General features: G+C 46.0%; 1 pseudogene; it reads left to right on the top strand.

The window, feature by feature from the left end:
- The first annotated feature begins 9843 nt into the window (after positions 1-9843).
- LOC137204027 (protein NipSnap homolog 3A pseudogene) lies at positions 9844-13445 on the top strand (annotated as a pseudogene).
- Positions 13446-13748: the final 303 nt, after the last annotated feature.

Genomic DNA, 13748 nt, shown 5'->3' with positions numbered 1-13748 from the left:
CGAGGTTCCTCTCTCTCTGCTTCCCACGGTGACTTCCCTCCAGGGTGAGTGAGCCCGCAGGAGCCGGGTCTGGCCTGGACTGCGGTCCCTAATCTGCAATCCCAGCCTGCCTCAGGGGGAGGTGGTTTCCCTCCTCTTCCTCACTGCTCACCCCACCCATGCACGCCCCACCCCCTCCCTGGAGGGTGACGGCAGGGGTGGGGAGTCCAGCTCGCTCGTCAGGCCTATGAGAAGGGGGCCCAATGAGCACCCCACCAGCCTGTCCTCCCCGCAGCTCAGCTCTCCCTTACCCTTCACATTTCGAGCTCCTTTGTGGGAGGGTGGGGTGTGGGGTGGGAGGGGTTCTGCTAAGGAACGGGAGAAGTTTTGCTAGCACCTCCCCTCGATTATGGAGTTTGTCAGCAATGGAAAGCCCATGTTAAAAGGCCAGGAGTCTGCAGGACGAAGGGAGTTTGTTTGCCTGGAAGAACTAGTCTTAGAGCCCCGGCAACGAAAGTTTTGGGGGCAGGGCTACTCTGCGGTGTCTAGTTCAGACTGAGGGCTGGGAAGGCCCTGGACCTACCAGAGAGGAGGAAGCTGGCTTCTGGGATGGGATGAGGATTTGGGATTCCAGCCAAGGAGAGAAAGGCGATAAGTCAAAGGAGCCTCTTGTGTCCTGACATGTCGAGCTCATTTCCACCTCAGGGCCTTTACACCTGATCTCCCTGGAATGCTCTCCCTCCTAAATCTGCATGGCTTCTTCCTCACCTCATTCGGGGCTTGTCCAAAGGATATATAATGCCTGAGGCCTTCCTGGCACCCCTCTCTCCCAGTGTCAAGTAAGGCCCCTTTCTCCTTACTGTCCACATAGTGTCTGCAAGTGTTTTGCTTGGTATATTCAACACACCTATGAGGTTCTAAGTCAATGTTTGACAAATAAAAGAATGAATTTTATATCAGAAATTCCCCAGTTGATGGATGCATCTACTTTGTAATCAATTTCCAGACAAAAGACAGCTGTCTGAATTCAGAATAACCTATAATAACTACGCAACTCATTGGCTGAAGCTTTCATTGGCCGAAAGGAATAATACTCAGATGGGCCCAGCAAGTGTGGCTGGCCTCCTCTTGTGAGTGGACGCTCTTTATCCTCAGGTGTTTTAGGGTCCCCCTCAAGGCGCATCTGTGGAGCTAAACATGGGCTGTTTTTCTAAAGTTATTATTAGTCTAGTGTAAAAGGAGTCACAATCATAACTGTCCTTTTCCTTGAAACCTCCTCCTCTAAGCAAAATGATGAAGGACATTATTAGTGGGACAAGATTCACTTTTTAAACCACAGACATATGGCAAGCTTAGGTAGAGTGAAAACATTTTGCTTTAACCATCCATGTATAGTTTTAATTAAAGAACTTAAAAAAGAAATGCCGTAGAAATGTTAACTGCGGTGTCTGTGTGTCTTATCAGACTTGGGCAATTCCTTACTGATTGGATTGATTGCTGTGAGATTGTTCCACTTTGGTAGAGAGGAAAGGCAGGCAAACTGGCTGCCTCTGGCTCTTAGCGGATCCCATTTATTAAGCTGTGATTGGCTCAACCACAGAGCCAATCACATAGTAGTTTAATGCATTTACTCACAAAATATTCACTGATCCCCTTCCACATGCCGAGCATTTTTCTAGGGGTTGGGGATTCAGCAGTGACAAAAGTGACAAGCATGTCTGCCCATAGGGAGCTGCCATTCTAGTGCGGGAGACAGACAATGTCAAAATAAATGAAGTATACAGTAAGTCAGAAGGTGACCCGTAATGGAAAAAAGGCAGAGGAGCGGGGTGGAGGATGCAGTGTGAAAGGAGGTTGTCAGGGAAGCTGCGGGTGACATTTGGAAAGATCAAAGATGGTCAGGGGCAGAGCTGGTGGAGGGGTGCGCTAAGCAGGGGGAATGGCCGGGGGAAGTTCTATGCATGTTTGAAGAGAAGCAAGAAAGCCAGCGCATCTGGACCACAGTGAGCAAGGGAGTGGAATAGGGGATGAGCCGGAGAGGAAGGAGGGCCGATCACTTAGCGCCTGGGCCCCGTGGAAGGATCCTGGGGCTCTGTTCTGAGTGAAACACCAGGCCAACCCAGGGTTCCACGCTGGAGCCACATGGTAAGCTGACAGTGTAAAAGGACTCCTGAAATGAATTCTTTGACAGCCTGTGTTATTTTGTTTAAAACATCCAAATGCAAATAGAGGGCTTGCAGGCGGGCATCATCCCTGGGTGTAGTGGGGAGCCCCATGCAAAACCCTATCCATGTGGCCAATACCTACCATCCTATAAAGCTTCTGTGTTTCCTCTCAGCAATGCTAAAGGCCAAAGCCAAGGGCGAAAGGGTATGAGCCCTCGAGCCATCTTGGCCTCACAAGGTCAAGATTTGTCTCCCCTCCACCCTCCTTTCTGCGTCCCTGATTGAAAGGTGGAGCTGGGAGTGGGACAGGGAAGCCCAGCCTGGAACATTCATGCTGATGGCCTGCTCGCAGATTCCTGGTCACAGCCAGCCTCATCCTGGACAATCTTAGGCTAACATTGCCTGAATCATTCTTCTCTTCTAAACTTTTGGTATTGATGCAATTCTTCATTTCATAGCTCGTGATCAGCGATTTCTTTAAAACCTGGGGCACTCTGTTTAATGGGATTTTGGAGCTCTTTTGAAGTTTGGGAAGCAGCCTGGGAGATGTGGTTTGGTTGCATAATGCCGAAGTTAGAATCTCTGGGGTTTTGAATTGTCATGAAGACAGTAAGGTAATGGGTCCTGGGCCAGACCTTCCTGACAAGAGATATGGGGCAGGATGGGGCAGTGAGACAGAGGAATGTAAACAGAGCTTTGGGGGATGGGGAAGCTGGAGCAGATGTATTATATGAGATCAGCTCACCTACCTCCTAACTGCGTCCCCTCAGAGGATCCAGAGGGCACTCCCTTTACCAAGGCTGGGGGAGATGCATTTGTGAGGGAGCCCCCGTGTTCTCTGTGCTGGCTCTTCTCTGTGGGCCAGAAGTGATGGTGTGGACAGCTGCCATCGAACAGGACCCCTGACTTCAGTGGAGATGATGAAACCCAGCACCAAGAGGTGGTATTTAATTGCTAAAGACAAGATGGGTGTGTTTACTGTAAGGGTTTGCAGAACCCAAGTAGTAATCAGAATAGAATGGCCTGTAGAGACATTGAATTGGCTATTAGAGCCTTACTTGATTTGCATAATGGGAAAGCTCTAGACCTGGTGAATAGAATCACAATAGAAAGTAAAAAAGTCTCACTTCCCTGGTGGCGCAGTGGTTGAGAGTCTGCCTGCCAATGCAGGGGACACGGGTTCGTGCCCCGGTCCAGGAAGATCCCACATGCCACAGAGTGGCTGGGCCCATGAGCCATGGCCGCTGAGCCTGCGCGTCCGGAGCCTGTGCTCCACAACGGGAGAGGCCACAACGGTGAGAGGCCCACATACCGGGGGAAAAAAAAAAAAAAGTAAAAAATCCCTCAACTAATTCTCAGACTTGAGTCATTTCATAGACACAGAGCCTCTTGAATGAAGACGAGAACAAGTCTTGGAAATCCTGCTGCACAGCCGACAGTTTACACTGTGAATCTTCCTCTGACCTTCACTAAAGGGACCTGTGGCTGCGTACTAGGGTGATTGTGCATGGGGGCAAGGGGTGTAATCAGACTGTCGAGGACGAGTGTACGCTGGAGACCCAAAGTACCACCAATCAGGTGATCAATGGAGTCTGTCTCTGGTCCATCTCACCATGGGCCCAGGGGGGGGCCCTAGACCCATTCTGTGGTTATTTCTCCAGTTCCAAAAATCATAGTTGGAAAGAAATGTGACCAAGTGCCCTCACATTGGTTAGAATCCTTCAACATCTCTTCTTTCAAGGTTCCTAAATGCTGAGTTTGCCTAGTGCTCAGAGCACTTCCTGTGCACAGACGACCACTCACAGACGGCTGTCTCGGGGCTGTGTCTACAGGCTGTGACCACTGGCTATCTGGCTGGTTGAAGCCAAGCATGATGTAACGGACTGTAGCAAGCTGCTAAGGACAAGGAAGAAAAAACTGGTCCCAGTTCTGCCATTAGCTCCCTGTGTGTTGCTGGACAGACCACTCTGCCTTTCTGCACCTCAGTTTTCTCATCTTTAAGAGGAAAGTTTGGGCTACAAGCCAGCGATTCTTAACCTTGGTAGCATATTGGAATCCCTCATACATACTAATACAATAGTGCCTCATTATCTGTGCAAGACCCTCAGTGGGTGCCTAAAACCAGGGCTAGTCCTGAATCCTAAATATACTATGTTTTTTCCTATACATATTAGGTGGGCCAAAAGTTTCGTTTGTTTTTTTCTGTAAGATGGCTCTAATAGCACTTAGTTGTCTTTAACTTCATTCGAAACAATTTTGTTAGATTGTATGTGACAGCTGTCATACCAGCGTGCATTTAAAAGAAGAGTTGTCGAAATCGGTGAATTTTTGTGTGGCCATTTTAATATTGAAGATGGAAGAAAAACAAACAACGTTTTTGGCCCATTATGCTTTATTATTTCAAGAAAGGTAAAAACACAGCTGAAATGCAAAAAAAAAAAAGATTTGTGCAGTGTATGGAGAAGGTGCTGTGACTGATCAAACGTGTCAAAAGTGGTTTGCGAAGTTTTGTGTTGGAGATTTCTCGCTGGACGTTGCTCCACGGTCGGGTAGACCAGTTGAAGCTGATAGCGATCAAATCGAGACATTAATTGAGAACAATCAACGTTATACCACGCGGGAGATAGCCGACATACTCAAAATATCCAAATCAAGCATTGAAAATCACTTGCACCGCCTTGGTTATGTGAATCGCTTTGATGTTTGGGTTCCCCTTAAGTTAAGCGAAAAAAACCTTCTTGACCATGTTTCCACATGTTATTCTCTACTGAAACATAGTGAAAATGTTCCTTTTTTAAAACAAATTGTGATGGGTGATGAAAAGTGGACGCTGTACAACAATGCAGAATGGAAGAGATCATGGGGCAAGCGAAATGAACCACCGCCAACCACACCAAAGGCCAGTAAAGAAGGTGATGTTGTGTATATGGTGGGATTGGAAGGGAGTCCTCTATTATGAGCTCCTTCCGGAAAACCAAACGATTAGTTCCAACAACTACTGCTCCCAATTAGAGCAACTGAAAGTGGCACTCGATGAAAAGCATCCAGAATGAGTCAACAGAAAATGCATAATCTTCCATCAGGATAATGCGAGACTGTATGTTTCTTTGATGACCAGGCAAAAACTGTTACAGCTTGACTGGGAAGTTCTGATTCATCCGCTGTCACCAGACATTGTACCTTCGGATTTCCGTTTATTTTGGTCTTTACAACATTCTCTTAATGGAAAAAATTTCAATTCCCTGGAAGACTGTAAAAGGCACCTGGAACTGTTCTTTGCTCAAAAAGGTAAAAAGTTTTGGGAAGATGGAATTATGAAGTTGCCTGAAAACTGGTGGAAGGTAGTGGAACAAAAGGCTGAATATGTTCAATAAAGTTCTTGGTCAAAATGAAAAATGTATTTTATTTTTGCTTAAAAAACCGAAGGCACTTTTGGGCCCACCCATACATACCTATGATAAAGTTTAATTTATAAATTAGGCACAGTCAGAGATTCACAATAACTAACAATAAAATAGATCAATTATAATAATATACTATAATGCAAGTTTGGGAGTGTAGTCTTTCTATCTGTCTCTCAAAATATCTTATTGTACTACTGAACTCAACCTTCTTCTTGTGATGATGTGAGATGATAAAATATCTCCGTGATGAGATGAAGTGAGGTGAATGACATAGGCATTGTGACATAACATTAGGCTGTGGACCTTCAGACCACATGTCAGAAGCAGGTCACCTGGAGCAGGTGATCCTGGATTGAGCCATGATGATGTCGATGGTTGGGGGCCCTGTGCTGTATGGTACGAGATTTCATCACACTACTGAGAAGAGCATACAATTTAAAGCCCATGAGTAGTTTGTTTCTGGAATTTTCCATTTAATATTTTTGAACTGTAGTTAACTGTGGGTAACTGAAACCACAGAAAGCAAAATCGCAGATAAGGGGGGACTACCATACCTAGGTCCCACACTAGAGAATTTTATTTAATTGGTCTGGGGTGGGACCCTAGCACTGACGTTTTTAACATCTTTTCTGGCAATTCCATTGTGCACTCAGGATGAGCCCCATGGGATGAGTCACCCCCAAGGTCCCTTCCTGCTCTGAGAGGTTGAGTCTCCACAATGTTCCTCCCTGAGAGAGAAAGAGCATCTGACACATTTGGAGTCAAAGATCCAAAGGGCCTTTAGAGGAGGAGAGTCTGAAAACCCCTATTTCCCAAATTAAAATCTGCAATATTTTTCCTCTTAGGGAGACATGTGACTGACCAGACCACAGAGAGGTTGGGCTGGAGAATAGCCCAAATGTTTGTTTCAGCCATTTCAATGACATTTTGCAGGGCGGCTCAAAGATTTGTCCATGGTGTTTGCCTGTGTCCTAGACACGGGCCAAAATCTGTCCTTGTGTTTACTGTGCACCTTGCCTTATCCCTGTTATCAATATCTAGATTCAGAGAGAGACCCAGACCTTGGCTTACTGATGGATACTCTCACTTCTGTGTCTTGTTTCTACCTTCATCTCTGCACAGCCTATAAAAAGGGCTCCCATTCTATGAATAGCAGGATTGGTTCTAGTTTTTGAGCCAGGCTCAACCATAAAATAGCCGTGTGACCTTGAAGAAGCACCTTGTTCTCCTTGGGCGTCCATCTTTTAAATGTGTACCTCCAAAGTGTCTTACAGGTGAAATGACCTATGGTGATGAAATTTTACGAAACCTTGCTTATCCAACCAGAATGTTAAGCTGAGCTGCTTTTCCGAAGCAAAATGGACTCCAAGCTGTCGCCAGCTCATTGTGCTCATTGGTAGTGGAGGTGGATTTGAAGAGACCATCTTTCCAATTTGGTCAACCTCAAAAGAACGGTCAGCCTTTTCCACCGGCCCAGTCAACAACAAACACAGCTTTGAAGCACTTAGCGCTAGGGCTGCTAGGTGGCGCTGTTTCCCCAGATTTCCAGGGAGTCTATGCTTTAGCAGATGGCTGTTGGTGAATTAACAATTAATGTCCACTGTGTCAGCCTGAGCCCGCAGAAAATATGTTATACTCCAGAAACTGCAGAGAGCTGAGATTGCTCAGAGACGTGCTGCTGCCAACCTGGTTCTCTGCTGGCCAAGAATGTAATCATACACAGCCTGTCCCATCCACAAATTTGTCCCACAAACAAGGGACATTAATAACAAGGGTAAATAAGGAATATTATAATAAATGATTTGTATGCTTGTCTTCTTAGCCTTATTACATTTTATTTTGGAAATTTTCCCTGCATATAATAGCTAGAAAACAGTTGCCACTGGGCAGGAGAATTCACTTTCCAGCAGCTTAAAAAAGAAAACCACCAAATGAGATACATGGGTTTTTCCTCTGAATCCATATGGACGCTTACAGGGTATCCCAAATGGGGGTGCGAGGGCTGTGATGGCAGGCAGAAAAGATTTCTTGTATTTTCCTGACTTTTCCTTTTCTATAAAAAGGCCATCTGAGTCAAGGACTTAAGCTCTGCTGCTATCACTTCTTCATCAGAGGCAAAGATGTTCTTCGTCACACAAGGAGCTAGGGAAGGCAGGAAGAGAGAAGGGCAAAGAAGTTGTTTGGCCCAGTTTTAGCTCCGTTTCCTGCATTTTTTCCCTTTAATGTTTGTAAACTTCATTATTTCCATTGATGCCTTTCCACCGAAAGGCGAACTCCACCTGAATAGCAGAATTTGGGGTGAGGAGGGTGTCAAAGGTTCTGCTTCCCTGCCTGTCCCCCATGACATGTTTTTCTTGTAGAAATGGCCATGCTGAGGGGCAGTGAGAGGCGCAGTGGCCGGGTAGGTTAGGAGAACCACAGGGCAGTTCTCTTTTGCAGGCCAGGGACATGCCTTGAAATATAAAATATCTGCACCTCCAGAGCGGACCCCTACACCCCGCCTCCCTCACTGGCTCCCGACTTCTCCCTTGCCCAGAAACAGCAATTTGTCAAAATTAAGTCCTCAGCTGCCTCACCCTCCCTCTGCCACGCCCTTTGAGCTCACATTTGTAGGCTGGGGAGACAGAAAGAATGAAACCCATGCATTTTCTTCATGTTTCCCTTCTAGTTTATTTCTACCTTTCATGAATTCATAGTGTGCATTGTTTAGGTTTAGAAAAATGTTCCCAGCGCCAACTCTTCTGGTGTGAATCCAAAAAAAAAAAAAAAAAAAATCAGTTTCAATCAACAGCAAGAGCAACTCAGGCTGGTGGAGGGGATCCTTGGGGCGGGGGAGTGGCAGGGCTTGCATCACTGAGAAGCAGAGCATCTCCCCTCCTGGCAGGGAAACGCGAGGCCCCTTGACCCCAGGCGCCAATTGCTATTTTAACCATCCTTCCGCACAGCCCCAGAGGCAGCTGGAAAGGAAACCGTGCGCTGGGACTTCCCACAGCGTCTTGCTGGCTCCCTGAGGCTGCCAGGCATTTGCCCATCTGGTGAGGCCTCCAGAGCAGGGGGCCTAATTAGGCATCATCTGGCCACCTGAGAAGGTTCGGTGGGCCTTCCCCGGCTCCCCTCCTGCACGCAGGACTCCATTCTCCCAGCTGCAGGTCTCTGGAGCTTGCTTGGTAGAGCAGCTGCCCTGGCTAATGACTGGATAGCAGGGTCCCCAGGTGGCTGCCTCAGACTGGAGGGGATGGGCAGAGAGAGGGCCAAGGAACATAAAGGGACAGGGAGGGGGACAATATGAGGGGTGGTCAGAGAGGGGTCGGAGGGAGAAGAAACAGAGAGCATTAGATGAGCATCGCAATTCAGATCTCTTGAGATAGAAGACAAGCTGACCTGACTTGCAGCAAGAGAGCTGGTCCCATAGGGGGGCCCATCCATGAGAGAAGCCCCTGTCCCCCCATTCTCCATCCCACCTCCCACCACACCATGATATTCTCTCTTCCTGCCCTCTACTGCCCTCCGCACCAGGCTCTAACCAACAGTTTTTCACTAGGAGAACATGGCTTTACAGCCCTACTTTTGTGGACAGGCTGTGGGAAGAGGATATTGTTAAACTCAAAATTATTCTTTGCTCGTGTTGGACTTTTAGGCATGCAGGGGTGTCTGCGTTTTAAGATATTTTGCATCCTGGGCTCCGTAAACCATGGCAGGAGTCCAGAGAGTTGGGCAGTTGCTGACATGCAAGCCAGGCTCTGCTGATCACTTCTTAGGCATTTTCCCTTTGTTTCCTGGGCAATCACACCCTTAGAGTAGGACGTATGACAAATGTTAAAATGACAAAAATATTGGGACAAATTTAGGGGAAGCAGATGGAAAGTAAAATGATCCATGAAGGGTTGTGTTGGCAAAAGGGGCAACCTCCTGGTCACAGATGGCCTGCTGTCAGTTGAACCCGTGCTCGCTAGAAAGCTGGGCTGAGCCACCAAAACTCTTAATTCTATGGATTTCTCTCTCATAATGTAGGATCGTTTGAAGCAATAAGACTGTGTGAGTGAGGGGAGCATCCCTGGACTAGGGCAAAATGAAGTTTAATTTCTGGTCCTGTTATATCTGGGGTTTTGACTCATTGTGTTTCCTCTCTCCTCCAGTGTTCCCATTGGAAAATGTAAGAGAACACTTCTTTTAGTGTGCTTAGAAGTTACCATTTTCTGAGCGTATTAGAGGTTAGAATGTTACGTTTCTACATTTGGTTTAGCAGGGCTCAAAGGGGAATAGCTTCCCCCCCACCTACCCCCCAAATTGCCACAATGCGAATGAAGGGTGTTTTGCTCCAGGAAAGGAAAACTGGTGTATGGAGAAGAGCTGTTTTGAGACTCGTGTGCCCCGAACAGCAGAAGGGCGGGCTGTACAGATGTGCACAAGTTATTGACAGCTGTAGCAAGAATTGGAAAGGTGGTGGGATTGTCAAGCTGGCAGGAAGATAATCTCATAAAGGTTTTGAAGACTTGTCTGGTTCCCTCCTAACTGTCTGCCCATCCTTGTGAATCCAGGACTGATACGGGAAGCCTCAGCCTCAGGGATTTGGATCCATCAGAGGAGATTCACAAGGGTGAGCAGGTCTTTCCAGAACACTCGAATCCTTTGATTCCATTAGTTGTGGGCTGTAGTCACCTTTGTCTCCTCCAAAGGACCTCTGGGCATAAATCACAGGGACACAGAGTGAACCCAGCTAGAAGCAGAGAGGGGAGCAAATGAAGGGAATCTTCCTACTAATGGGTGTCCGCTTCAGCTGGGTGTACAATGGTGGGAAGTTGAATTTTTCAGTCTTAGAATAAGAGTGATTGTTTTAAAGTACGCTGGAGCCAAGATAAATCTTAGAGGATAATTGATACTGTTTTCTGCAGGTCACCAAGCACCCCAGCTTTGTTCTCGAGTTCCAATAGAAAATGACTGAATCTTTAATTAAAGCCTACAGATTCTGCAGGACTTTGGGGCCTCAAGAGTTGATCTGGCCCAGCATGTCACTCTGGTGGGCACCTCTCCGGTGTCTCAGAGGGATGAAAACCAATCCTCTGCTTGACTAACCTCCAGTAAAAGTTGCCCAGTGCATTCCATTGGGGGCAGTTCAAGGGCTTAGAGGATAGTTCCTTATTTTGAGCTGAAACCTGCTTCCTAGAAATTTCTGCTCACTAATCCTAGTTCTGCCCTCCGGAACTACAGGGGATAAATATAATCCCTTTTTCAGATGAAAGCTCTTCAGATAGTTGAAGTCTATCCCTAAGTCTTCCTTTGAACAAGACATGCATTCCAAGTACCGCATGGTATCAGCCTCCCTCACCAAACATCCTACTGTGGACATCACCTGGGTTTTCAGCATTTGCTGACTCCGGAAAGGAAGATAGAAATACTCTCAACATTTCCAGTAGAGGGAAATTAACATAGGAGCTTTTTAACATAGCTACAGAAGGACAAAGTGGGCAAAAAGGCAAATGTGAGATAACCCAGACATTCGTAATTACAGGAAGCAGCTACCATTCCTAGAGGTGGAGAATGAATGAGAGGATGTGTCCCAGAGACCAGAATCACAGAGGAGGGCTACCCGGGGGGCCATGGTGAAGGTCCCATGGCTGTGCTGGAACCTCTGAAGGGGTGCCATCTTACTGATGCTGGGACCACCAAGGCTGTGTCAGCACTCTTACTGTGCTTGCAGCCAACTAAATCCCTTATTTACATAAAGCAGGTGAGGCCAAACCTGTAGTTGAAAATGAGTGTTTGACTGAAGTTCAGGTCTTTAGTGGGTCTATTTTTTTTCTTTCTTTTCCTGCACACTGCCCCTTTCTTCTGATAACTGTGCCCTTCCTCTTCCCTTGGGGAGATTGCTCTCCTCCATCCACATGACCCCAATAGTCCTGGTCACAGGACAGGGGGCAAGGAGACAAGATTTGAAACTTGGTCAGAGACACAGAGGGACAGTTGGCCAGTGGAACTGAAGCTGTTGATGGTACTTCCTGCAGGAGCTGTGTCTGGGTTCTCTACTGAGCTCCCTGGAGCTACTCTGACCATGGGCCTCCCCAAGACCTGGTTGTTTGACTTTTCTGCTATGAAAGCCCTACCCAGTAGCCTTCCTATAAAGTCCTTTCTGGCTTTGTCAGCCAGGGTCTATTTCTATTACTTACAAAGAACCTGGAATGATATGCCATCTTCACCTGTATTCCCAAAGGCAAGAAGATGACATCTGACTTGGTGGAGATCTAGCAAATATTGACTCTAAAACCAGCCTCCATCTTTCTGTCCTCAGATATATTAGAAGCACAATGAGTTATTGCCAACCTGGAAGGAAATGTCTTACGGGGTATTGAAGAGATAGATCCTTAGTGCTGTAGAGTTCCAAAATCTGTGATGCAGATAAATGTATGGAAATCTGATCTGGAAAAGGATTTTGATGTGACTACTTTGATTCGGTCATATCGAAAGGGGTGCATCAAAATATAAACACATCTTTTGTCATGCCCTAGCAGCGTGAATAATGAGTGTCACAAAGCCTCATCTCACCCCTGAATCTGACCTTATTGCCCCTCTAAAATTCACTCAGAAGTGGGATGCAGATCAGGAAGTGAGTGTGTATGTAATTATGTTAATTGGCACTTGAGGAAAATTCTTTAAATTGTTTCACTGGGCTGTCAAAATATCTTCAAAACAGTTGCATCAAAATATGCAGCTGATTGCTGTATATCTATATGAGTCATTAAAAATGTGCCAAATATATGGTTTATGCAAGAAAAGCATACCCTAGCCCCCCTTACCACACAGTATGTTTCTTCAGACAGAATTGAGTTCATCAACAGCGTATACATTCAGTCATTCAGCTAGTTAGGAAACTTCCTTACCTAACCGGCATACAGTCCAAGTTTATCTATATTGTCCATAGGGATAGTTTGACAATGGCGTCTTGAAATCTTGACCCAGTAAAGTGTTGACTTACCTTCATAGCCTCTCAACACAGAAACAAGATTCCTTTGGTAAAGCTTGCCTTATAAGAATGATATTGGCACACGCAATTATGTTTAATTATGATCTTTTAAGTATTAAAAGATATTTACTCTTTTAAAAATTGGCCTGGTCTTGATTTCCATTAGGAAAGCCGTAAAAGGAGGACCACTGACTGGCTGCCCTTCTCAGCACCCAAAGCCCTGCCACGCTTGTCCTCCAAGGCGGCCTGACTAGGGCTCTGACCACGTGGTCACCTGCCCCTCAGATCCATTCATCTTTTGCTATGGGGGCCCCCTGACAATATGATGGAACATTCTATGAATTTCATAGTTATTGCCTTAAACCCTCAAAGATAAATGACTTTCTGGAAAATATTAGTAAAACCATTCATCTTTAGACAGCTCACTCTGATCTGGTTGGATTCTGGAGTGCAGAATTTGGAGGCGTGATGGATAAAGTGTTTCATGTTTGGAAGTATGATAGTTTTGCTCCTTGAGCTGGAGTTCAGAAAGGCTCGGCCAAGAATAAAGAATGCCAAGAACAATTTCTTATTCCAAATTTGGCTCTCATTGACAAGCAAGAGTTTGAGATTATTTATGGGGTACCATAGTGCAAACTAGAAAAAAAAAATCCCAAAGGAGTCTATGAGCCAGTTATTTTCCAGATGAAGCCTGCTGGGCCAGCTCTGTGGGGTGATGAGTTTAAAACGGTGGTGGATGCCCATGTTGATTTAGGCTACACAGAATTGGTTGGAGTTTTCCACCCAGAATACAGAGCACCCAGCAGGGTTCATGTTCTTTGGTGAAATGAGAGTGCAGATATTCATGCAGCTGGGGGACATCAGACTCATGAGGATCTCACACTTGTGGTCACTGGGAAAATGTCAACTACCAAGTGTCACAGCAAAGTATGCTTCTGATTCCTATGTCATTTTTACCGTTGAAATCTCTTTCTGCTGAAATACGAAGCATTTCATTAACTGCTCTAAGATGTGTCTGCTAATGGGCTTAGATTCTCCCAAGAGAGTCTCACTTTTATTTGAAGGAGGTGGTAGGTTAATTAGCTATGTCCCTTGAACTTCTGAAAACCACCTCTGTCCTTGGTCACTACCACTTCAGGAGATACTTCTGTTCATTTCCCCCACGGCATTTCAGTATCTGTTATACATTAGAAATAGTTGCCACTACTTCATGATCTTGGTTTTGCATGTGTTTCGAAACAA

Source organism: Pseudorca crassidens, chromosome 12 (assembly GCF_039906515.1).
Source record: "Pseudorca crassidens isolate mPseCra1 chromosome 12, mPseCra1.hap1, whole genome shotgun sequence".
NCBI classification, from domain to species: Eukaryota; Metazoa; Chordata; class Mammalia; order Artiodactyla; family Delphinidae; genus Pseudorca; species Pseudorca crassidens.
Note: the sequence above shows the minus strand (reverse complement) of the source record. Positions and strands in the feature narration are given on the sequence as shown.